Source organism: Chiloscyllium plagiosum, unplaced genomic scaffold (assembly GCF_037043375.1).
Source record: "Chiloscyllium plagiosum isolate Xiang-an unplaced genomic scaffold, Cpla_swu_hap1 HiC_scaffold_7, whole genome shotgun sequence".
Classification (NCBI taxonomy): domain Eukaryota; kingdom Metazoa; phylum Chordata; class Chondrichthyes; order Orectolobiformes; family Hemiscylliidae; genus Chiloscyllium; species Chiloscyllium plagiosum.
Window position 1 is genome coordinate 62,511,702 of NW_028270145.1, and position 26,330 is coordinate 62,538,031.

General features: G+C 42.4%; 2 non-coding genes across 2 annotated transcripts; both read right to left on the reverse strand.

Annotated features, from left to right (window-relative positions):
* Positions 1-11,227: 11,227 nt before the first annotated feature.
* Positions 11,228-11,299, reverse strand: trnaa-cgc (transfer RNA alanine (anticodon CGC)). Its single transcript has one exon. It is a non-coding gene; the product is annotated as a tRNA-Ala (tRNA).
* A 324-nt stretch (positions 11,300-11,623) lies between these two features.
* trnag-gcc (transfer RNA glycine (anticodon GCC)) lies at positions 11,624-11,694 on the reverse strand. The gene has a single exon. It is a non-coding gene; the product is annotated as a tRNA-Gly (tRNA).
* Between the last annotated feature and the right edge of the window lie 14,636 nt (positions 11,695-26,330).

Sequence of the window (26,330 nt, forward strand, 5' to 3'; positions counted from 1 at the left end):
TTTGACTTTGGCTGAAGTGAAAACCAAATAGAAACTGGTACTTGCCAGTCATTCAGTAAGCAGTTCCTTTTCAAAATACTATAAAAAGAACCGTGAGGTGAAAGTAGAGAATGCAAAGCATTTCTGCACAGTCAACAGCTAGTGTGAGTATAGTTTATGACATAGCACCCTATAATGTCAAGAAAGACATGACAGGATAAAGGACCTTTTACTATGCTGTAAAAACGACTCTATGACTGTCAGGTTTTGTAGGGGGACAATAATATTAGGTTATCAGAGTATTAAACAAATAATTGTGTGATGTCAGATAGCCAATGACTTCTGAAATAATGAGACTATGTTATGGGGAGAAGGGACTGGAGTGCTATAAATATATGCTCAAATGTTGCATATTAATTGAGACTCTCAGCACCTCAAATAATTTTTTGTATGTAACTGGAGTGAGGGCAGATAGAGTAGAGGTAAGTTAGAGATAGATAAACACCAACAATTGAAGTTAGGTCCTTGTACACTTCTGGGTGTTCATACAATGATCAATTTTAGGGATCAAAATCTTGAGTGAGATAAGGGCACTTATGGATTTCTGAAGGAAACAAGTCATTTGGCCAGCTAAAGAGGAGAACCATTAAATTTAATTAGGTTACATGCTTATACTTATAACTTGAGTCCTGATAGGGGCAACAAAATCTATCATCCAAGCCTGATCAAAAGGTGCAGCAGAAAGTCTGACATGTGCCAAATTGTTTTCTCATTCATTGCATGGAATGCAGATGTTCTGGCTGGGCCAGCATTTATTGCTCATTTCTGGTTGCCCTTGAGAAGGTAATGGTGAGCAGCCTTTTTGAGCCACTGCAATCCATTTTGTTTAGGGAGACCCATAACACTTTTGGGAATTGGAGTCCCCAATTCTTGAATTCACCAGGGTGTGGACTCGACATAAGGACAGTTGCAGGAAGGTAAAGATAGAATCAATGGTGATTCCTGGCAGGAATACCAGGCCCACTGATACCCTGTCATACTAGGAGAAAAGGCAGCAGTTGAGGAAATATTTTAAAAGATTGTGGAAATGTACTGCGAAGAACAACTTCCACAACCACTTCATCATGTCATCAGTATTGAAATTGGATGATAATGGAATGATAGTTGATTACACAGCTCTGAAGAAAATAACCCTGCAATTATATCCTATTTTGAGAATTCTGATACAATTTTTAATGGACCAGGCCTACATTATGGAATATTCACATTTTTGTACATCACCAACAGCTTCTGGGTTATTCCTTTGGCTCCAGATTCACAGAAGAAATTTGCTTTCATTGTGGGGGAGAGGCAATGCATTCCACAATAGCCCATGTACAGTTCACTTTACAATGATCTGGGTCCTGGCAACTATGAAAGTAGTGTCTCACAGTATGCAAATGATCTTCTGCTAACATAGAACATAGAACAATACAGCACAGAACAGGCCCTTCGGCCCACGATGTTGTGCCGAACATTTGTCCTGGCTTAAGCACCCATCCATGTACCTATCCAATTGCCGCTTAAATGTCACCAAAGATTCTGACTCTACCACTCCCACAGGCAGCGCATTCCATGCCCCCACCACTCTCTGGGTAAAGAACCCACCCCTGACATCTCCCCTATACCTTCCACCCTTCACCTTAAATTTATGTCCCCTTGTAACAGTCTGTTGTACCCGGGGAAAAAGTTTCTGACTGTCTACTCTATCTATTCCTCTGATCATCTTATAAACCTCTATCAAGTCACCCCTCATCCTTCGCCGTTCCAACGAGAAAAGGCCTAGCACTCTCAACCTATCCTCGTACGACCTATTCTCCATTCCAGGCAACATCCTGGTAAATCTTCTCTGCACCCTCTCCTAAGCTTCTACATCTTTCCTAAAGTGAGGCGACCAGAACTGCACACAGTACTCCAAATGTGGCCTAACCAAAGTCCTGTACAGTTGCAACATCACTTCACGACTCTTGAATTCAATCCCTCTGCTAAGATTGAAGCATTATGGCATTGTGTTCTACATGTTAGTGGTGCTTCAAGGGCCTAGAATTAAATTTAACCCTAAGAAGATACATTTTGGAAATTGGTGGTCAATATCTGGGACATACTGTTCGCCAAGAGTGTTGGTCAACATCAAGCAATTGACATGGCACCATATCTGCACATCCCAACCTGTGAACATGAGGCGGGGTCAGGAATATTTTAGGACTCTTCAATTTTTGCTAGAATTTTAGCCTTTACTGGTGGAGTCCATAAAACTTTGGTGAAAGCAAGACTTGCCTGCCCCTTTAGAACTTATAGAATCTGAGAAAGATCATGAAGGAGAATACACAAAGATTAAATAGGCTCTGGTCAGCACATCAGCCTTGGGATTGCCAGACATAGACAGATCATTCTGTCTGTGATGTAGTAATAATGGAAATTATTGCAGTACAGTTATGATGCCGTAGCACAGCAGTCAAAGATATCCAGAGGCCTTCTACTTTGTCAAGGTTTCCCCTGGAAGGTGGCAACCTTGAATTATGCTGCTTGAGCAGTGCAAATTTGTGAACACTAGTGGTGATCAGGCAAGTCATCCGACATACCCGCTGTACTTTGCTGGAATAGTTAAACACAGACAAGCTAAGATCAGTATAAGACAGCAGGAGAGCCAATTGGAAGGCTGTCTTAATTCCCAAAGACAGGTCTGTCCGGTAGTGCAGGATGTAGAGATTAATGCCACAGATCAGATCTTGTCAGAAATGTTGCCCATCACTCTGAAATATTGGTTGAAGTTGAAGAATATTGTGGAGATAGAGACATATTTTTAGAAGGGGAAATGGAGAAATTTTGGCTGAAGATTGTTGCAAAATCTTATCTTTTGTTTTGATGTACCGGCCTCCTCTATCATTGAAGATGGGGATATTTGTGAAGCACCTCCTCCAGTGATTTGTTTAACTGGATGTGGTGGACAGTTAAAGGAATTGAGATTTAAGATAAGAGAACAGCAAGCAATAGTGAACCAGGAAAGGAATGAGGGTCGCAAAAGCTTATGGGATGTGGCTGAGATAGAAGGGAAGGTTAGTGTAAAGACATCCTCTGACAGTTCTAGTTTGTCCCAAGATGTCAGAGTCTTATGAGATGATGATGATAAATGCCATCTTAATGTATCTGGATAAGGTAGGGAAAGGAAGGTGAATGCATTTAGTTGCAGGTGAAACTTTATAACTCACAATCTGTATCTGTCAACAGGAATGCAATCAATTATTCTCTTCACTATTTTGTTTCAGATAAATCTCCAGGGTAATGCCAGCCTTCAAGGTCATCAAAGCAACTGCCATCCAATGGCAGACATTCACAGTTTGGGAGTTGGTCCACATCAAAACAAACGCATGTGACTGAGGAAACAGACCACCAATACGGCATGTCATCCGAGAATACGAATTACTGGTGCAATTCCATACTCAAGCTGTCCTATCAGTGACATTGAGAAAGCCAGCTTTTCAACTGGTTATAAACCAAGTACCTGGACCTATAACAACATCATTCAAAGCACTCAGAAGAAGGTCCTCATTGATGGATCTAATCACTGTGTACATCTACAGTTAAAACCTCAACAGGTACTCATAAAGCTATGATAATTACTGAAATATAGAACAATAAAACAGGAGAAGAATGAATTTCTTTCTTTTATGGGATGACAGAGTAACAACAGTTGCCTATTCTGAATTGTCCTCAAACTGACTGGCTTACTATGCCATTTCAGAGGCCAATTAAGAGTCAACAACATTGCTGTGGATCTGGAGTCTTATATTGGTATCATGGTCTGCATTAGCTTTTTTTTAACAATAGTTATTTGATGATTACAATGACTGAGACTAGCTTTTAATTCCAAATTTATTGGTTGAATTTAAATTCCATTGGATGCTATGATGGGATTGTGAACCCATGATTTCATAACATTTTCCTGGGCTTCAGAATTACTTGCCTAGTAATCACACTGCTATGTTACTGCCACCCCACATAAAGGAAGAGAGTCCTTTGCCAGTTAGTCATTAGTATTCTAAGTGTTACCAGGACTAATTTGCCACCACATGTGTGGCAGTCAGGATTAGAGGGATAATATTGTTAAGAATAATATCTTTATGTTGTTAATTGGATGTAATAATATGCAATACATTAATTTATCCACCTGCTGGTATCAGATACCCACTAAATGTCTATCTACTGTGTCACCCATTGAGTACAGAATAATTAGATTGGAAAACACTCCTAGGTGGTCCAAGGATGACTGAAATTCCTAGTCCAGGAAACAGAACATACAATTACAAGCAGAAAGAGTTCCAAGGATAAGTTATAGAGGAAGTTTTAAAGTTACTCTCCCAGATCATTACTGAAACTGCTGACTCCAAACACAAAGGAGGATTATGTGACATATTGGCTTGGAACCATATAGATGTCGATTTGAGTATTTGGGAATGGACAAAAATTGGTCAGAATCCTAGGTTTTCAGTTGGAGGACAGCCGATTCTAATTTAAGGCAGATTCTGGACAAAGTGGACTGGGAGTAGTTACTTGTAGGAAAATTTGCATTGGAGCAGTGAGAGTCTTTCAAAAGATTTGAGAAATGCTCATTCGATAGCCATGTGAGAGTATTGCGCAAAATTGCTGCATTACGCCATCTGCTTTTGTAATATCCTGATACCATTGGTAGCTATTCTGCCATTGCAAAGTCAATTAGTTATTTCAGGAAAAAAAATCAACAAGGCATTTCAAAGTTCCCCTACCCAATAGCACTTTCTGACAGAAAAAGTTTCCTATGGAAGATTGAAATGTGGTAACAACCACACCCTCTGCTTACAGGGCACTGACTCCATTATCTTGCAATATTTCCATCTCACAGGCAGGGCCCTTGTCAGTTATTCTGAGTAGCCCAGGAAAAGTTCCTTCCTGTCTACATTATTTATGCACCTCATAATCTTGTGCACCTCCATCAGGTTCTCAGGCTCCTTTCCTCTGAGAAAAACAATCCAACACAATCTAATTTCCCTTCATAATTGAAACACTTCATTAAGTGGGTTCAAATCCTGTACTTGCTTCTGACTTCTCAACCTCTCCCTTTGTCTCAGGTGTGGTGACCTCAGGTTAAACTGCCACCAGTTGTCCCTCTCTAATGAGGGAGTGGGGCTATGGTGACTTTACTTTTCTACGCTCCTCAGTATCCAGGGTTATGAGAAACTTTTCATCTCACTCTTCACCTTTACAGGAACATGTTGACCCTGTGAATTCACTATTTCCTTTTTGAAAGACTCTCACTGCTCCAATGCAAATTTTCCTACAAGTAACTGCTCCAGGTCCACTTTGTCCAGAATCTGTTTTAAATTAAAATCGGCTGTCCTCCAACTGAAAACCATTATTTTTGGTCCATCTTTGAAACTTTCTACCTAAAAAGGCAACATGAGCAGAATTTAAAATATTTTTGCTGGTGAATAGATTCTTGGCAAGCAATAGAGTGAAAGGTTATCAGGGGTAGGTAGGAATACAGATTTGAAATTGCAATCAGAACAGTTAAGTCCTTGTTAAATAGTGGAGAAGGCTCAAGGGGCCAAATGGCCTACTCCTGTTCATATGTTCCTATTTATAAAGATTGGGTAATTTACTTTTTGAGATGGTGGAGTTCTCTACAATGATTGTCTTCATCCACCCTCATAAGACTGTAGACAAAGTGCATCATGTACACCTCAGGATGAATCTGGAAGCCAGGGGAGTAAATGTATATACTTTAATATATACTCCAGATCCAGGACTCAGGTCAATACAGATGGAAAACACATTGAATCTACTTCTCTTAAAGGTGGTGGCTTTGGAGACAGCATTGCTCATCATAGCGTCATAGAGATGTACAGCACGGAAACAGACCCTTCGGTCCAACTCATCCATGCTGACCAGATATCCCAAGCCAATCTAGTCCCACCTGCCAGCACCTGGCCCATATCCCTCCAAACCTTTCCTATTCATATATTCACCCAGATCGGCTGTCCTCCAACTGAAAACCATTATTTCTGGTCCATCTTTGAAACTTTCTACCTAAAAAGGCAACATGAGCAGAATTTAAAATATTTTTGCTGGTGAATAGATTCTTGGCAAGCAATATAGTGAAAAGTTAATATTGTACTGGTCTCCACCACTTCCTCTGGCAGCTCATTCTGTACACGTACCACTCTCTGTGTGAAAAAGTTGCCCCTTAGGTCTCTTTAATACCTTGCCCCTCTCACCCTAAACCTAAGCCCTCTAGTTTTAGAATCCCACACCCCAGGGAAGAGACTTTGTCTATTTATCTTTTCCATGACCCTCATGATTTTACAAATCTCTATAAGGTCATCCCTCAGCCTCAGACATTTCAGGGAAAACAGCCCTAGCCTATTCAATCTCTCCCTATAGCTCAAATCCTCTAACCCTGGCAACATCCTTATTAACCTTTTCTGAACCCTTTCAACTTTCAGAACATCCTTCTGATAGCAAGAAGACCAGAACTGCACGCAATATTCCAACAGTGGCCTAACCAATGTCCTGTACAGCTGAAACATGACCTCCCAACTCCTGTACTCAATACTCTGATCCATAAAGGAAAGCATACCAAGCTCCTTCTTCACTATTCTATCTACCTGCGACTGGAGCTATGTACCTGCACTCCAAGATGACTTTGTTCAGCAACATTCCCGAGGGCCTTACTTGTAAGTGAATAAGTCCTGCTAAGATTTGCTTTCCCAAAATGCAGCACCTCACACTTATCTACGTTTGTGTGAAGATTTGTAGCTCGGGTGCTCGTTGTTGTGGTTCTGTTCGCTGAGCTGGAAGTTTTTGTTGCAAACGTTTCGTCCCCCGGCTAGGCGACATCATCAGTGCTTGGGAGCCTCCTGCGAAGCGCTTCTTTGATGTTTCCTCCGGTGTTTATAGTGGTCTATCCCTGCCGCTTCCAGTTGTCAGTTTCAGCTGTCCGCTGTAGTGGTTGGTATATTGGGTCCAGGTCGATGTGTTTGTTGATGGAGTTTGTGGATGAATGCCATGCCTCTAGGAATTCCCTGGCTGTTCTCTGACTGGCTTGCCCTATGATAGTAGTGTTGTCCCAGTCAAATTCATGTTGCTTGTTGTCTGTGTGTGGGGCTACTAAGGATAGCCGGTCGTGTCGTTTCGTCGCTAGTTGATGTTCATGTATGCGGATTGTTAGCTGTCTTCCTGTTTGTCCTATATAGTGATTAGTGCAGTCCTTGCATGGTATTTTGTACACTACATTTGTCTTGCTCATGTTGGGTATCGGTTCCTTCGTTCTGGTGAGTTGTTGTCTGAGCGTGGCTGTTGGTTTGTGTGCCGTTATGAGTCCTAGGGGTCGCAGTAGTCTGGCTGTCAGTTCCGAGATGCTCCTGATGTATGGTAATGTGGCTAATTCTTTTTGTTGTGGTATGTCCTCGTTCCGTGGTCTCTCTCTTAGGCATCTGTTGATGAAGTTGCGCGGCTATCCGTTTTTGGCGAATACCTTGTATAGGTGTTCCTCTTCTTCTTTTTGCAGTTCTGGTGTACTGCAGTGTGTTGTGGCCCTTTTGAATAGTGTCCTGATGCAGCTTCGTTTGTGTGTGTTGGGGTGGTTACTTTCATAGTTTAGGACTTGGTCTGTGTGTGTGGCTTTCCTGTAAACCCTTGTGGTGAATTCTCCAATTCAACCAAAAGGACTAGCCACACTACCATACATCAGGAGCATCTCGGAACTGACAGCCAGACTACTGCAACCCCTAGGACTCATAACGGCACACAAACCAACAGCCACGCTCAGACAACAACTCACCAGAACGAAGGACCCGATACCCAACATGAGCAAGACGAATGTAGTGTACAAAATACCATGCAAGGACTGCACTAATCACTATATAGGACAAACAGGAAGACAGCTAACAATCCGCATACATGAACATCAACTAGCCACGAAACGACACGACCAGCTATCCTTAGTAGCCACACACACAGACAACAAGCAACATGAATTCGACTGGGACAACACTACTATCATAGGGCAAGCCAGACAGAGAACAGCCAGGGAATTCCTAGAGGCATGGCATTCATCCACAAACTCCATCAACAAACACATCGACCTGGACCCAATATTCCAACCACTACAGCGGACAGCTGAAACTGACAACCGGAAGCGACAGGGACAGACCACTATAAACACCGGAGGAAACATCAAAGAAGCGCTTCGCAGGAGGCTCCCAAGCACTGATGATGTCGCCTAGCCAGGGGACGAAACGTTTGCAACAAAAACTTCCAGCTCGACGAACAGAACCACAACAACATTTATCTAAATTAAACTCCATCTGCCAGTTCTCAGCCCATTGACCCATCTGATCAAGAACCCGTTGTAATCTGAGGTAACCTTCTTCGCTGTCCACTATACCTCCAATTTTGGTGTCATCTGCAAACTTACTAACTGTACCTCTTATGCTCACATCCAAATCATTTATATAAATGACAAAACATAGTGGACCCAGCACCAATCCATGTAGCACACCACTGGTTTTAGGTCTCCAGTCTGAAAAACAACCCTCCACCATCTTCTACCTTTGAGCTAGTTCTATATCCAAGTGGCTAGTTGGGTGGTGGTGGAGGGTTGTTTTTCAGACTGGAGGCCTGTGACCAGTGGAGTGCCACAAGGATCGGTGCTGGGTCCTCCAGTTTTTGTCATTTACATAAATGATTTGGATGCGAGCATAAGAGGTACAGTTAGTAAGTTTGCAGATGACACCAAAATTGGAGGTGTAGTGGACAGTGAAGAGGGTTACCTCGGATTACAACAGGATCTGGACCAGATGGGCCAATGGGCTGAGAATTGGCAGATAGAGTTTAATTCGGATAAATGCGAGGTGCTGCATTTTGGGAAAGCAAATCTTAGCAAGACTTATACACTTAATGGTAAGGTCCAAGGGAGTGTTGCTGAACAAAGAGGCCTTGGAGTGCAGGTTTATAGCTCCTTGAAAGTGGAGTCTCAGGTAGATAGCATAGTGAAGAAGGTATTTGGTATGCTTTCCTTTATTGGTCAGAGTATTGAGTACAGGAGTTGGGAGGTCATGTTGCGGCTGTACAGAACATTGGTTAGGCCACTGTTGGAATATTGCGTGTAATTCTGGTCTCCTTCCTATCGGAAAGATGTTGTGAAACTTGAAAGGGTTCAGAAAAGACTTACAAGGATGTTGCCAGGGTTGGAGGATTTGAGCTATAGGGAAAGGCTGAACAGCTGGGGCTGGTTTCCCCAGAGCATCGGAGGCTGAGGGGTGACCTTATACAGGTTTACAAAATTATGTGAGGCATGGATAGGATAAATAGACAAAGTCTTTTCCCTGGGGTTGGGGAGTCCAGAACTAGAGGGCATAGGTTTAGGGTGAGAGGAGCAAGGTATAAAAGAGACCTAAGAGGCAACTTTTTCACACAGAGGGTGGTACGGGTATGGAATGAGCTGCCAGAGGATGTGGTGGAGGTTGGTACAATTGCAACATTAAAGAGGCATTTGTTTGGGTATATGAATAGGAAGGGTTTGAAAGAATATGGGCCGGGTGCTGGGAGGTGGGACTAGATTGGGTTAGGATATCTGGTCGGCATGGACAGGTTGGACCAAAGGGTCTGTTTCTATGCTGTACATCTTTATGACTCTTTGACTCTATGTATTGTATGAGATCAAACCTTACTAACCAATCTCCCATGGGAACCTTGTGGAATACCTTAGTGAAGGCCATATAGATCACTTCCACCACTTTGCCCCCATCAATCCTCTTTGTTACTTCTTCAAAAAACTCAATCAAGTTTGTGAGACATGATTTTTTCACACACAACGCCATGTTGACTAACTCTAATCAGTCCTTGCCTTTCCAAGTACATGTACATCGTATCCTTCAGGATTCTCTCCAACAACTTGCCCACTACTGACGTCAGGCTCACTGGTCTATAGTTCCCTGGTTTATTCTTACCACCCTTCTTAAACAGTGGCATCACGTTAGCCAACCTCCAGTCATCTGGCACCTCACCTGTGACTACCGATGATACAAATACCTCAGCAAGAGGCCCAGCAATCACTTGCCTAGCTTCCCACAGAGTTCTAGGGTACACCCGATCCGGTCCTGGGGATTTATCCACTTTTATGTGTTTCAAGTCATCCAGCATTTCCTCCTCTGTAATGTGGACATTTTTCAAGAGGTCACCATCCAATTCCCTACATTCTATATCTTCCATGTCCTTTTCCACAGTAAACACTGATGCAAAATACTCGTTTAGTATCTCCCCCATCTCCTGCAGCTCCACACAAAGGCTGCCTTGCTGATCTTAGAGGGGCCCTATTCTCTCCCTCGTTGCCCTCCTGACTTTCCTCTTCAGTGTACTCCTACTGCCTTTATACTCTTTAAAGGATACATTCAATCTATCTTGTCTATACCTGACAAATGCTTCATTTTGATATCTTTGAGAGTAATATACTGGATGATATTGGTGTTAAATCTGTAAAATGTTAACAGCATCTTTTTTGATGGAACAGAAGTGTGGTGTATAGAAATTTAGCAAGCTAGTTTCGATAGGATCAAAATCAGGAATGGGATGATTAGAATATAAGCCTGACGATGGAGGTGCCAATCTCATCATGGATACTAATGTCGCAACAGTACCCCAAAACTCTGAAAAATGACACAAATAAAAATTAGGTTCTAAAAATGCCCTTTACTGTGGAGTCTTTACTTCGAGTGGAGACAGTTCAAAGTGGCATCCCAAGTCTTCGGGGAACAAGATATCGAATTGTTTAATACTGATTGTCATCCTAGGCTAGGCTGTGTTTGATCATCTTTGTATTAGTTTTGAAACTGGTTGTGAATTGTCTTGTTCCCTGGGGTGGAGGGAATTGTCTGAGTTTAAATACACATTATGGTGCAGCGATAGCTGCGGTTTTCTTTATAAATGTATGAAAATTCAACCTGTTAAAAACAATCCCAAAAGCCCTTTCCATAAACCAAAGTGCTCAAAATTGACTTATGACAAGATTTTCAACGATTTTACGTTGGTTTTCAAGCAATCGCGAAACCGAAAGTAATTCCTAGTGCACAATTGTTCGTCCTCTCACTTTAAGGTTTCTCATCTCTAATTATACATTCGCTTCTGTTACATATAATTGAGGTTTCGCTCAGTAAATGAATAAAATGGAGCTTATTGGAGATGCCGGGGATTGAACCCGGGACCTCACACATGCGAAGCGCGCGCTCTACCACTGAGCTACATCCCCGAGCCCGAAAAATGCCGCTAAATAATGGCTGAAGTCGATTTAAGTGTCATGTTGACTGAAACAGTTGGAGAAGCTTTGCTGCGAGATTGATTCCTCAAGCTGGAGATTTCTGCCTGTTTGCGTTGATTGGCACAATACCAGCGAAACGCCATCCGCTCACACACGCGTCAGTCAGATTTACTCGTTCAATTTGCTTCCTCGCTCACGACATCCCGGCTGAAATCATGTCAAAACGTAAACGTTTCTCAGAGACTTCTCACGTCTCTCTGAGACAGTTACGAAAAGAAACAACCAACGCCGTTAAAGAAAATGTAAAACGCACGTTGCATCGGCCGGGAATCGAACCCGGGCCTCCCGCGTGGCAGGCGAGAATTCTACCACTGAACCACCGATGCACAAACGCTAGCTCGTGCAGACCCTTTAAAAGCCCAACCATCAACTGCCGATGATTATGTTTCGTTCGGTTGTGCAGTACTCGAATTCAGATTTCCGCTGATTGACTTCATCGGCATTTTGCTCGTCAGTCCACTCTGTAAAACATTCTTTGCAGCTCATGACTAGAATGGTCAGGTTGGTTCTGGTGACACATAAACAAAACAGGGGAAAATAAAACTCACCACGCTCACGATACCCAGTGGAAAGAAACCTGCAGCTAACGTAGAGACATTTTGCGGGGGGGAGAGGCCAAAGTAAGGATGCGATGGGCTGAAAGCCGAACTGGACTTGGTGCAAGTTGTGATACAGGTTTGGGATGAGTTCAAGGTTATCATGTGTGCAGAAGGCTACCAGCAGCAGGTGTGCTCAAACAGGAGCAAAAATGGTCAATGTTAAACACATGGAATTAGGTTGTCTGGTTGATGGTGTCATTATAGAGTCAGCAGCTCATCTGAGGGCCAAATAGGATATCATGTAAACAATCTGCTCCAAACAGTGCTTAGGGAGTGATGGGGTCAGTGTCCAGGAAACAGAGTGATGGGGACCAAGGACAATTGCTTTTTATCATTCCATTCGTCATTTGGAGGAAATTTCTGCTCATCCAATACTGAATGTCAGACAAGCAGTTTTACAAACCAGAGGTGGTGGAACAACGTAAAATTACATAAATGAGCAACATTAAAATATAACTGAGAATGAAGCTGAGCAACCTGGAGTTTTATTAGACTTCACACTTGAACTACTTGACACAGTAGAGCAGCAATTAACAAAGTAAATATATAGCTGATTTTAAAAACATGTAAATCCTGGAGATTTATATTTGTAGAATGAATGCATGCAGGCAAAAATCAGTTGTAGCCCTTTACATAGCAAAAAAAATACTAAATTACATAACCAAATTAGTTGAGCATAATTTGAAATTTATAGGGAAAAAATGAAAATATTTTAGATGGCAGTATATAAAGTATAGACAACAAAGAGAAAAACAGGGCAATATTATATTCTGTAAGATGGGTCTTACATGACATTCATCAGTATTTAGAGTCATGCAGTTGTACAGCTTGGAAACAGACCCTTCGGTCCAACTTGTCATGCCTATCCTCAAGTAATCTAGTCCCATTTGTCAGCTTTTGGCCCATATCCCTCCAAACTCTTCCTATTCTTGTACCCATCCAGATGCCTTTTAAATGTTGTAATTGTACCAGCCTCCACCACCTCCTCAGGCAGCTCATTCCAAACATGCACCACCCTCTACATGAAAAAGTTGCCCCTTGAGTCCCTTTTAAATCTTTCTTGTCTCACCTTAAACTTATGCCCTCTGGTTTTGGACTCCCCTACCCTCAGAAAAGAACCTGGCTATTCGCTTTATCCATGCTCCTCTTGATTTTATAAACTTTTATATCATACCATCCATCAGCCTCTGACACTACAGGGAAAATAGCCCCAGCCTATTCTGCCTCTTCCTATCCCTCAAACCTTCCAACTCTGGCAACATCCTTGTACATCTTTTCTGAACACTTTCAAATTTAGCAACATCTTTCCTATAGAAGAGACACCAGAATTGCATGCAGTATTCCAAAAGTGGCCTAACAAATATCCTGTACAGGTGCAATGTAACCTCCTAGCTCCTTTACTCAATGCACTGAGCAATAAAAGCAAGGGTGCCAAATTCTCTCTTCATTACCCTGACTACCTGAGACTTCACTTTCAAGGAACCATGAACCTGCAACCAAAGTTCATCTGTTCGGCCACACTCCCTAGGATCCTTCCATTAAGTGTTTAAGGTCTGCCCTGATTACAAATCATAATCAATGACTTAAGAATTTAGTCAAAATTTGATCCATGGTCCGAAATCCAAATTCGACCTGACTGTTTTATTTATTTTGGCAAAAATTATTACAAAATCGGGAATTTCTATCTGCATCGTGTGTCTGTGTCCAAGTGGGGAGCAAAACGTAAGATTGAGAACTGCTGCTGAACCATTACCATGTAATTGAGAGTCTCTGAATGACTGTTGTCTTTCTTCACCCTGTGAAACTTCTCTTTTGTCGCGCAACGCTTTGTGACATAGCAAGCCACAGTTATCTCAGAGGCCGAAGCTGAATTATTCAAGCAATAGGATAACTGCTTGAAGATCCCTTTGGTGTATGCACTTCTACCATTTTGTATCCCTTCACCATGGGTGGCACAGTGGTTAGCACTGCTACCTCACAGTGCCAGAGACCTGGGTTCATTTCTTGCCTCAGGCAACTGTTTGCACATTCTCCCCATGTCTGTGTGGGTTTCCTCCCACAGTCCAAAAATGTGCAGATTAGGTGAATTGGCCATGTTAAATTGCCTGTAGTGTTAGGTGAAGGGGAATGGGTCTGGGTGGGTTGCTCTTTGGAGGTTCGGTGTGGACTTGCTGGGCCGAAGGGCCTGTTTCCACACTGTATGTAAGTAATTAATCTTGTATTTCGGTGATGGTCTTGTCAATAGCTATGCTTCAATGTATATCTTTCTCCACTTCACCTTTAAGTCTTTTTGATCCTTCAAATAATACTGTACTTCCATTGTCAATGAATAAATCATGGGATAGCAAGAGTATTAGGCAATGGTGTATAATTAATTCCAATTGCTGAATTAATAGAATATTAATTCCAATATTCCAATTCCAACTGGGTCATCACCAGTTTGTTTTGTTCATGAATGGGCAATGTAATGAAATGAATGTATTGGGAACAGAGTCACATATGGATTTAGGAGTTTTGTATTTACTATTGTGCTCTCAGGAATCTCGCCACACATTATGAGTTGTAGGCTTTTTCCTGTTGATGGCTACCTTCCAAAAGAAAATTAATTCAGTTGCTGATTTTGGCAAGCAAAGTGTTGGTGACTTCCATTATGCAAGTGTACACAAAGATTTCAATATCACAGTGATTGTCTGTGCATGTTTAGAATCAGTCAATGATTTGTAACCTTCAAAGAAACAAACAGCTTTCCTTTTTCTGGAGCCAGTGCATATATTTATTGTGGGAATGTGCATTATTCACTTGTGGTCTTCTTTAAGAATTCTTGCCTGTGCAGGCATCTTTGAAAATTCTAATTTCGGAAGTCTGGTGTTGTACACAAGTAGTACAATGAAGGTAGATCTTAAAACAATGTGTCACATGTGAGTACAGCTAGCCTCTTATACTTGTTCAACATGGTCTGAGGAGGGCTTCCAGAATTTCACATTCTCCCATGCTTAGTTTCCTATCACTCTCCCACATGGATCCTTTCCAGTAGGTTTGGGGTAACTAGGAAAGGTTTAGTGACTGTATCTTCTCCGAATTCTGCTAGGAATGGGCTGGTCCACTCTGGGAGCTGGGTGACTGCCCATAGTTTCCTTGCAGCAGCATTTCAGTGACAGACGCTGGTGCACTCTAAAATGCAGCAATGAAGTAAAGATGTATACTGTAAGTTGATCAGAAATATGCTATGATGATGCAGAGACCATGGTACCAATTAGAAACCAACAGCCAAAGACATGGGGTGAACGTAGCCATTCCCCTGGACTGTGCCCTAAGATGTTATTGCTGGGTGTTCATGTTGAAGGTTCGGAGGAGCAAATGGTGAGTTATCAGGTACCCACTACATTGGGCATTCCAACCTCTGGTTTTCTACCAGCAGGCAGGAGAATGAGAGAATGCATATTAATAGGTGAATTTGGGTGGCAATGAGCCATAATCCATGTTAATAGGCCTCTTGCTGCTCACTAGCAAGAATCTTGTTGCAACATGCAAGACTTGGTTAGAAAATGTGATTTTTTTTATCTGAACTTTGAGATGGGCTATGCTTGATATCTAAGCTCTTAATATCTTTCTCAAAATTTTCACACTGGTCCATGGAAGACTTTTCCATTATTTTGGTAGGCAGATAGAAATTTCTTTGTCCTATTCCTTTTCAAATGGGTGGTTTTGCTGGAACTGTATAAATCAATAGTTGGGCCACAATTTGAGTAGTATGCACAGTTTTGCTCACATCATTATAGAAAAGAGGAGGTTTACAGTCATGTTGCCTGGACTGGAAAAATACAGCTCTGATGAATGATTGGATAGGCTAGCATGGTTCTGTTTTCACAGCAATCCTGGGAGGGAGATTTGATTAAGATGCACAAAATTGGGGCAGGCCTGAACTGAATAGATGGGAAGAGTCTATTTACCTTAGCAGAGAGGTTAAAGATTAGGGGATATAGGTTTAAAGTGATCAATAGAAAGATTAGGAATTTTGTTTTCATCTAGGAATAGTAGGGGTATGGAACTCACTGCTTGTGAATTGTTTGTGAGAGGCAGAAACTCTCATTTACAAGGTGCCTGCATATGCGTTTGCATTCTGAAAACTTGCAGGGCCACTGACCAAGTACTGGAAAGTGGGATTAGTCTGGGTGGGTTGCTTTTTGATGGGCATAAACATGTTGGGCAAATGGCCTCTTTTTGTGCCACAAGATTTCTGTGATTCAATACTGTGTTAGTTGAGAAGTCTGCCAAAGTGTTCTTTACTACTATTGACCATAAACTTACATTCAGTAGTCAACATACATGTTGTGATTGTGACAGTTCCAAATGCTATGAGATCAAATATTTGAGTAACAAGAAAAGCTAGCCATCTAAAGTTGCTCCTTTGCAGTAAACATACAAGTAGTATTTTCTAAAATCAAACTACTACCATCAAACCAAAAAAAATTGCAACAAAATTTAGTCATGTGGTATATTAGTTTTAGTGCTAGTATGATATAAGGTGTGTATACCATATTGGCAAATCTTATCAAAAAACACTTGCTTTGACTGTCTACAGTGGGCAATGTGCTGACTGTGCTCAACCAGTCTATGCTTGCAAAACAAGTGTCCAACTTCAGATGTGATTCTGCTTGGATACTATTTACTAAACAATCCTGACTGTGCTAAGAATTAAATAGGAAATCAATTTAAAATTCTTATATGGGCTTGCAGTGTGATTAATTTGTCTATGCTGGAAGTTATCTATTCACATACAGGACCCTGTTGTCTGTAAACAAAAGGAATTTCTCTATATATTGCACCTTTTTCAATTCAGAAATGTTTATGAAAGCTGCCAATCCTTGCTTCATTCCCCATGGTAACACTCGGAGCCTAGTCTGAATTTAATGAGTGAAGTAAGATTTCAGTTCACAGTATCTCCATGCAAACTGTAGTCCACCCAAACAGCACCTTATTCTTATGCTGTACAAATGAATGTTCCCTTTCTGTTTGGTTTCTAGCATGTTAGTCCTCTCTATTATGCGGTAATTCTTCAAAATAAACCAACTACTCATGGTTCATTTTCAAGAGGCAACAACTCAAAGAACAAAACATATAACTGGCAACTGCTAAGGCTTTAAACCAGGGACAGATTAGCTTCTAATCCCGATTAGTTGGAATAATGTATTTACAATGTATTTACAACTCATTGTAAACCTCTCACCTCCAATCCTTGAGTAAAAGCACGATGATACTGCTTGAAATACTTTATTCCAGCTAATGTAATTTGAGCTATTGAACCCACATAAACAAATAGAGCCTAATTAGCCTTGTGACTCTGATCTATGTTATTCCTTTAACCCTTATGCTGAACTCCCCTTATCCATATTTATGTATTACAACAAGACTGTCTCCAACCATGTTTTATTAATGCACCCATAATAGTCAGCATTTTTACAGAGAGAACAGATCAGGTTACCAAGTCACTGGGATATCTAGGTGAACACATTATCATAAGTACCTCAATCCTGGATCTTGGCCAAACTCTTGCCATGGTTTGGCCAAATGATTCAAATCTACTCCATCCATGCAATGTCCTGTAAATAGCCATAAATTTAAGGTAGGCCTATGTCTAATGATGGCCCTGTTTGTAGTTTTGCTTTACAATACCTGACTCTTGTCATAGTCTCTATCGCAATACTATAAATAATAAAGTAAGGTCTAATGCAAATGGCAAAATATGCTTATCCTTGTAATTAGGTGACCTTTTAGCTTGTAAAGCTTCTTTTTCTTTCTTCTTTGTCATATAGGTTGACAGGAGAGCATTACTGAATCATGCATTTGGTTGTTTGTAATGATTTATCCCCTGTACCACAATAATTTGAAAGAATTTGAAGAACTTATTCAACCAAGCTGCAATACTTTTGAGTTTGAAGTTCAAGAAATTAAGTACTTTACAATTAATATAATTAAAATAATGTTTAATGCCATAAATATGAATCTCAACAGTCATGGTATTTGTAGAGTAGTTGCTATATACTCCTTAGTCAACCAAAGGTTTGTTTAAATTGGTAATGAACAATACAGGGGAATGAATTAAACATTACTTCTGCTCTGTATTTTCCTAATTTTTATATAATTCTTCTTTATTTGTTATGGTATGTACTGCACTGACAAGTGAGCAGCAGGAAACATGAATGAACATGAATAAAGGACTATTTTGCTATTCCGATTCTAAAGATGTTTATAGTTTGCAGCACTCTAGAAATATAGCAGCAGTAATACTTAAAACTGTTGATTATTCTAATCTATTTCTCACATGATCCTCACATTAGAAATCTTGACTTCAAAGTACATGCTGGTCTGGATTGGCTGTACTTTTATTGCTTTAACAACCTTTGTTGCTTTGTTGAATCATACCTGAACTCAACCCTTACTCAAGGGATGAAAGAATGCAGTCCTTTTTTCCACAATGTTATTTGTTGTCCGAGTTGCAATTCCTGTAAAACTACTGAGATTTTGACAGAGAAAAGATCAGTGAAAATTATTACTTTACTGGATGTAGCAGGGCTTTGGATAATTTTTTCACAGATATTTTAAAAAACTAAATGTAAACTTTTTGTGTTAAAATGGAATGTCTTCATTCAAATTAAATAAACAATTACTCTACCTATTAACAATATTGTCTATCGCAGCCTTCCATCTTGATGGTTTGCGTCACACTAATCAGTTGTACATTAAGCATTGTCTAGTGCCCCTGAGGAGCTCCACTCTGACTTACCAATCTGATATCTTTGCTACAGAGAATGACATTGGCCTTTGTTTTCTATGCATCCTCTTCTCAGCCAGCTGACTTTTTGATTCTGCTTGCCTCTTCCAATAGCTTTCCAAATAGTCAGCATCCAGAGATTATAGTTGTCAGTGACAATCACTTAATTGTCAGTGTCACAATATCCACCACATTCATACCTTGCTTACAGGTGTCCATGTAAGGGAAATATTAAGATGCTATGACCTAGCGACCAGTTCACTATACAAAAGGTCTTTGTAAATATGATCTTCATCTGTCCAGTGAACATGACTGACCCAGGATAACATTTTTGGCTTAGTCATGAGTACTGATAGAATTAGCATGCTCTGGGCGCTCTGAGTTGGAGACTTGGTCCTGAGATGGCAAGGATATGTATGAGACTGTGAAGGTGCAAACTGTTCAGCATTTCTCCTGCTTAGAATATGTTACCTCAGTCTTAATACTGATGAGTCCAATGAGGATGTAGACTCATTTAGGTATACTCAGTCAGACTGCCATTGCTTCATACCCACTTACTCAGCCTGTGGTCACAGTTGTAGTTTTTATGATTCAAGTGTTAATTACAGCATAAAGTGACAGATTGCTGGTGACACCAAGATATGTAAAACAATCAACAATACCCACTGTCACATTGTCAATGCTGATAGATGGCAGTATAGCAACATCCAGGACCGTTACTTGTGTCTTTCTTATGCTGAAGCTCAAACCAAATGCTTTGCAGGTGAGAGAAAGTCTATCCATCTCCTGCTGCCGATGTTCCCTAATTATAGAATGTTCGGGCAGCATTGTCAGTATTGAGCAGTTCTCTGATAAGGACTTAGCATAACTTTGTCTTAGATCTTAGGTGAGCAGGTTGATCAACTTTCTGTCAGTTCTGGTTTGTAGGTAGACACATTGTGTAGATTACCTGAAGGCCTATTTCAGCAACAAAAAGAAGAATATGTTAAAGTGTGTATCAATATCAGAATATAACCCTGTACGATTCCACAGTGGATCTTAAGGTTTTCAGACTGCCCCTGCCTTAGTTGACATTACCCAGCATGTTGTCATGGAAAATTATTAGAGTGTGCAGTTTGGCACAGGCAGACAATTTTTACCAGTGGCCTCTGCTCATGTAGTCATTCCTTGAATTCCTTGGACATATGAATGAGGCAGTTCATAATGACCTCTTTTGTTGGAGAGTAATCTGTAGGGGAGGTGGTGAGTAGTGGCAATTGCATTGGATAGGGTAATCCAAGGTCCTACCTACCATTCTAGGGACATGGGCCCAAATCCAAACATGGCTGATGGGAAATTTGAATTCAATAACATCTGGAATTAAAATTAGCCAAATGGTGACCAAATAACCATTGCCAATCATTACAAAAACCCATCTGGTTCACTAATTCCCTTTGTGGAAGGATATCTGCAATCCTTCTTGGTTTGGTCTTCAAATGGCTGCAGACGCAGGTTGACTCCTAACTGCTCTCTGAAATGGCTGCTTCATCAAAGACCATCCCTCCATCAGAAATGTGGACTTTTCTGATGATTTCACAATGTTCAGCACCAATCACGAATTCTGATGTGGAGCTCTACATATGCAGCAAGGATATAACATCCAGTCTTGGGCTGATAAATGGCAAGTGACAATTATGCAACACAAATGCGAGGCAATAACCATCTCCATAAGACAGAAATCTTACCATTCTTTCTTGACATTCAACAGCTGCACCATCACTGAATCTTCCACTATCAACATCTTGGGGGTTACCATTGACCAGATACTAAACTTGGCCAACCATGTAAATACTGAGTTACAAAAGCAGGTTAGAAGATAGAAATTCTGCAGCAAATAACTTACTTCCTGTGTCCCTAGTAGGTGTCCATCATCTGTAAGATACAGGTCAGGAGTGTGGTGGAATACACATGGATGAGTGCATCTCCAACCACACTGAAGAAGCTGGTCACCATCCTGCAAAGCAGCACACCTTATTGGCACTGTCTCCACCATCTTCAATATCCATTCCTTTCAGAACAAAGTAGAGTGGTAGCAGACTGTACCATCTACAAGACGCACTGCAGTAATTCACCAAGGCTGCTTCAACAGCACCTTTCAAGCCTACAATCTGTATAACCTAGCAGAAACAAGGATGACAACTGCATGGGAACACAATCACCTGCAAATTTCTGGATTAGTGGTGCTGGAAGAGCACAGCAGTTCAGGCAGCATCCAAGGAGCTTCGAAATCGACGTTTTGGGTAAAAGCCCTTCATTAGGAATAAAGGCAGTGAACCTGGAGCGTGGAGAGATAAGCTAGAGAAGGGTGGGGGTGGGGAGAAAGTAGCATTGAGTACAATGGGTGAATGGGGGAGGGGATGAAGGTGATAGGTCAGGGAGGAGAGGGGGGAGTGGATAGGTGGAAAAGGAGATAGGCAGGTAGGACAAGTCCGGACAAGTAATGGGGACAGTGCTGAGCTGCAAGTTTAGAACTAGGGTGAAGTGGGGGAAGGGGAAATGAGGAAACTGTTGAAGTCCACATTGATGCCCTGGGGTTGAAGTGTTCCGAGGCGGAAGATGAGGCGTTCTTCCTCCAGGCGTCTGGTGGTGAGGGAGTGGCGGTGAAGGAGGCCCAGGATCTCCATGTCCTCGGCTGAGTGGGAGGGGGAGTTGAAATGTTGGACCACGGGGTGGTGTGGTTGATTGGTGCGGGTGTCTCGGAGATGTTCCCTAAAGCGCTCTGCGAGGCGCCCAGTCTCCCCAATATAGAGGAGATTGCATCGGGAGCAACGGATACAATAAATGATATTGGTGGATGTGCAGGTAAAACTTTGATGGATGTGGAAGGCTCCTTTAGGGCCTTGGATAGAGGTGTGGGCGCAGGTTTTACAGTTCCTGCGGTGGCAGGGGAAAGTGCCAGGATGGGAGGGTGGGTTGTAGGGGGGCGTGGACCTGACCAGGTAGTCACGGAGGGAACGGTCTTTGCGGAAGGCGGAAAGGGGTGGGGAGGGAAATATATCCCAGGTGGTGGGGTCTGTTTGGAGGTGGCGGAAATGTCAGCGGATGATTTGGTTTATGCGAAGGTTTGTAGGGTGGAAGGTGAGCACCAGGGGCGTTCTGTCCTTGTTACGGTTGGAGGGGTGGGGTCTGAGGGCGGAGATGCGGGATGTAGACGAGATGCATTGGAGGGCATCTTTAACCATGTGGGAAGGGAAATTGCGGTCTCTAAAGAAGGAGGCCATCTGGTGTGTTCTGTGGTGGAACTGGTCCTCCTAGGAGCAGATCTGGGGAGGCAGAGGAATTGGGAATATGGGATGGCATTTTTGCAAGAGGTAAGGTGGGAAGAGGTGTAATCCAGGTAGCTGTGGGAGTCGGTGGGTTTGTAAAAAATGTCAGTGTCAAGTCGGTCGTCATTAATGGAGATGGAGAGGTCCAGGAAGGGGAGGGAGGTGTCAGAGATGGTCCAGGTAAATTTAAGGTCAGGGTGGAATGTGTTGGTAAAGTTGATGAATTGCTCAACCTCCTCGAGGGAGCACGAGGTGGCGCCAATGCAGTCATCAATGTAGCGGAGGAAGAGGTGGGGAGTGGTGCCGGTGTAATTACGGAAGATCGACTGTTCTACATAGCCAACAAAGAGACAGGCATAGCTGGGGCCCATACGTATGCCATGGTCTGGAGGAAGTGGGAGGATTCAAAGGAGAAATTGTTAAGGATGAGGACCAGTTCAGTCAAACGAATGAGAGTGTCGGTGGAAGGGTACTGTTGGGGACGTCTGGAGAGGAAAAAACAGAGGGCTTGGAGGCCCTGGTCATGGTGGATGGATGTGTAGAGGGATTGGATATCCATGGTGAAGATGAGGCGTTGGGGGCCGGGGAAACGGAAGTCTTGGAGGAAGTGGAGGGCATGGGTGGTGTCTCGAATGTATGTGGGGAGTTCCTGGACTAGGGGGGATAGGACAGTGTCGAGGTAGGTAGAGATGAGTTCAGTGGGGCAGGAGCATGCTGACACAATGGGTCAGCCAGGATGGTCAGGCTTGTGGATCTTGGGAAGGAGATAGAACCGGGCAGTGTGGGGTTCCCGGACTATGAGGTTGGAAGCTGTGGGTGGGAGATCTCCTGAGGTGATGAGGTTCTGTATGGTCTGGGAGATGATGGTTTGGTGATGGGGGGTGGGGTCATGGTCGAGGGGGCAGTAGGAAGAGGTGTCCTCGAGTTGACGTTTGGCTTCAGCGGTGTAGAGGTCAGTGCGCCAGACTACCACTGCGCCCCCGTTATCCGCTGGCTTGATGGTGAGGTTGCGATTGGAGCAGAGGGATTGGAGGGCTGCGCATTGTGAGGGTGAGAGTTTGGAGTGGGGGAGGGGGGTAGACAGGTTGAGCCGGTTAATGTCCCGGCGGCAGTTGGAAATGAAGAGGTCAAGGGCAGGTAATAGGCCACTGCGGGGTGTCCAGGTGGATGCAGTGCGTTGGAGGTGGGCGAAGGGGTCCTCGGAAGGTGGGCGGGAGTCCTGATTGTGAAAGTAAGCTCGGAGGCAGAGGCGACGGAAGAATTGTTCGACGTCACGGCGTGTATTAAATTCATTGATGCGTGGACGGAGGGGGATGAAGGTGAGTCCTTTGCTGAGGACTGATCGTTCATCCTCAGTGAGGGGAAGGTCTGGAGGGATTGGTGAAAACTCGGCAGGACTGGGAGCTGGGAATGGGGGCGGAACCTGTAACTGGAGTGGGTGTGATGGTGGGGGTTATGGGGGTGGAGTCATGAGCAGGGGTAGTGTTCCCCTCAGGGTTCTGGGGGGTGGTGATAGTGACAGTGGGGTCTGTGGGGGGCATGTCAGCAGAATGCAGGCGAGTGGCATTGGTGGGGGCGGAAGTGGTGGTGACAACGGCAGTAGGGGTGGCAGAAGTCACTGAGCATGTGGCATCAGCGATGATGTAAGGGGTGGAAGTGATGTCACATGTGATGCATGAGGAATTGTGAGGGGTGGAAGTGGTTGTGGGAGTGGCCATGATGGGGGCGGAAGTGACATCATCAATCAGCGTGGGGGTGGCAGCTGTATTAGCCGCATGGCTAATGGCGGAATTAGTTCCGAGGCCAGGGGAATCTTCTGGAATGTTTGAGGAGCGCTGGTTATGGAGGTGGGTGGATAAAAGTTTGTTGTACTTCCAGTTTTTGATGTTTGAGATGGAATTGAAATGCTGTTTGTTGAGAATATGAATTCTCCTGAGGATGTAGTACAAAGTGGGTCCTTTGCAATCCTGAGAGAGTGTGGCCCTCAGCTGAGGCAGGGCTGACTGTAGAGAAGTTAGGTGCCGGCGCATTGCTGCAAGTGTGGAGCGGAGGATCTTGAAGGAGAACTGTTGCTGGTGTTTTTGAATCTGTAATCTGTACTGTTTGTCCTGTTCGGGTCCGAACTCTGCTGGTTAAAAGGTGGTCCGGAGTCCATGTGGGATGAGTTGGTTACGAAAGCAGGCACTGAGGAAGCAAATGTGGCTAAATTTCCTCCAGGCCACACATCATCCTAACTTGGAACTCTTTCACTCTTCCTTAACTGTCACTGTGTCAACGTCCCGAATCTCCTTTCTTTAAAGAACTATGGATGCACCTGCAACCTGAGGACTGCAGCTGTTTAGGCTGTTAATCTCTACCTTCTCCAGAGCAATTGGGGATAAATAATAAATGCTGGTCTAGCCAGTGACATGGACATACCCCACGAACAAAGAAAATACGCATGTCAATTGTCAATGCCCCTGTGGATCAGGAAAGCAGACACAATATATCAACAGAAGGAAAGTTACCGTCTTGGTGATTCTGAAGAGTTTGATAAATGCCAGCCTGTTCACCAGCCTGCTTCTTAGCTGAAACCACAAAAACTGTAGAAGTGCTCTGAGATTTCACACTACAGCATGAAATGTAGAAACAATGTTTGACTATATTGACAGTATGGCAGATTCATTTGAAAGCAGCACACTAACCAGAAAAATTGTTACTAAGTTCTTCCAGAGTTAACTGATGTTGTAGTGGCATGGTGGCTCAGTGGTTAGCATTGCTACCTTACAGTGCCAGAAACTTGGGTTTGTGTCCACCCTCGGGCAACTGTCTGTGTGGAGTTTGCACCTTCTCCGGGTTTCCTCCCACAGTCCAAAAGGTAAGGAGGGTAGATGGATTGGGAATGCTAAATTGTCCATGATTATGCGGGCTACCATAGATTAGCGATGGAAAATGCTGAGCGATAGAGTAACAGGGTGGGTCTGGGTGGGGTGCTGTTCAGAGGGTTGGAATGGACTTAATGGGCTGAATGGCCTGTGTCCACACTGCAGGGATTCTATGATTCTAACTACCAACATTTCTCACTCAATGCCTGTTTCTGTATGAGGTCAGGCCACTATAACATGTAATTTGTTATGATCCCAGAATGAAATCTGTCTTGATAGATATGTTTCTGTTGTTGTTTTACTTAATGTGATCATTCTTTACTGAAACATAAGCACACAAGGCTACAAATTTGGTTTTAACAGTAAAATAGTTTATTAAAATAAACTAAACCGAGCTGTTTAAAGATAATAGTTTGAAAGATTTCAAAGCACATAGCAAAAACAAATCACCATCCAGGTGTTCAAAACCCAGAGTCATTTCCCTTCCCTATCAAAAATGTTGACTTGACTTAAATGCTTCTTCTCAGTTCTAGTTCCATGAGATATGAGGCCTTTACTCTTGATCACTTACACAACTAAGAGTTTCAACTTCCTCAGCCTTTTAGTAATTTGCAGAGTTCTCACCAAATACTCCAAGTTTGGAAGTTTCACTAAGTACACCCTTTCATTTAGAGTCATAAAATCATAGTCATACAGCACAGAAACATATTTTCTTAATTGATCAGAACAAAGTCCTTTTTCTAGGAATGACTATACGTGCATCTGAATTTAGTCAGGTTTCCATTGAGCTTCCCAATAGCTTTCCAATCTACAGTTTTTTGAAGCTAAAATCAATCCTTGAATATTCTAAACCCAAAAGCAAACTAATGTCTTTCAATGTTTTCTCTCTCCTGCTGTAAATCCCAGAATATAAATGGATTTCCATGAATACTCCAAAGCACAAATTGATTTAAAATTATTGTTCTAAAAAGACTGACCATGTTCATTTTTCAACCCCTTCACAAAAGTAGACCAACACTCATATACCGCCAGTGTGAAATCCAACCTCAAAACAAAGGTGTATGATAGGAATAAATCACACACTTTTTATCACAAATTGAAAATTAAAGACATTTTTCACATATTTCCTGTATTTTAGTTTTTTTTGACACCAAGACAATTGAGACAAATGGGTTCTGTGGAGTTTACTTACTTAACTCGAAGCTCCACTTAACATGAATTTGTGGGTGGGTTCCCTGCAATTCAACTTATCCCAATTTTTCTGAATATCCATCTCTTGTTTCTGCTTACTTGGCATTTACACAATTTAAAACATCTGAAGAATATTCGTTAGATTGATAAATTCATTTGAATTAAAAGAATTTTGCGTGTTAAATCAAACATATCTTCTATCAATAAAGTTTGGATTTTTCTCTTCTTCAT